We start from the raw sequence: 959 nt of genomic DNA, 5'->3' as shown, positions 1-959 counted from the left end.
AGAGTTCACAGTTCACAGTTTATAAGTGTTCAAAGAACACATTCTCGTTACCTACTTTAAAGAAAACCTTACACCCCTATCATGTTTTAAACCCACCTTAGTCCAAAAAATTTACTATTACTGTCCTAGAAAAACTCTATATTAAATATATAATAACATCACATTTTAATAAGAGTTCACAGTTTATAAGTGTTCAAAGAACACATTCTCGTTACCTACTTTAAAGAAAACCTTACACCCCTATCATGTTTTAAACCCACCTTAGTCCAAAAAATTTACTATTACTGTCCTAGAATGAAGAAAAACTCTAAATTTACTAATTTCTTTTTCTAATACTTTGCAAATGGAAATTTTCAATTAATTTTAAAACATATTTCCTTAAACATTTTCCAGTGTCCAAACTTAAATATGACTATTAAAACTAAAATCTCATTTAGGATACATACCATTTTTATCTCCCTGTGATCACAGATTCCCTCAATTAGGTACCTCACAGTAGTCACACAGTGATCACATGAACAAAATCACTTATTTGCAAACCTTTCTGCATATTATCTAAGCCTATGAACATACTCACCTCTCATCCCTGTGCCTAGAGTCTGTCTTCTTCCATAGCAATCATGACAATCATGATCACAGATAAAACCTGAATGGAGATATGGTGATGGGTTTAAACTCTCTCTCTCTCTCTCTCTCTCTCTCTCTCTCTCTCTCTCCTCTCTGTATATTTGTGCATTCTCTTAGGAAAGTCCATAGAGATTTTCATGTTTTAGGCTAAATTAATAGCACAGGACTTAGACAAAAGACAGGGAAGAGTTCTAGCAATTTCTTGAAATGTTTCTGAGGTTGAAAAGAGTCAGTTCTGTGGGGAAAGACACAATAGATTTTTATATATATTCTCCCAAGAGCAACAGGATTCAGAGATTTATGAATTATGTCTTTTATGTCTTGTTATTCAT

This window comes from Nannospalax galili, unplaced genomic scaffold (assembly GCF_000622305.1).
Source record: "Nannospalax galili isolate Female #2095 unplaced genomic scaffold, S.galili_v1.0 scaffold7395, whole genome shotgun sequence".
Lineage (NCBI taxonomy): Eukaryota > Metazoa > Chordata > Mammalia > Rodentia > Spalacidae > Nannospalax > Nannospalax galili.
Note: the sequence above shows the minus strand (reverse complement) of the source record.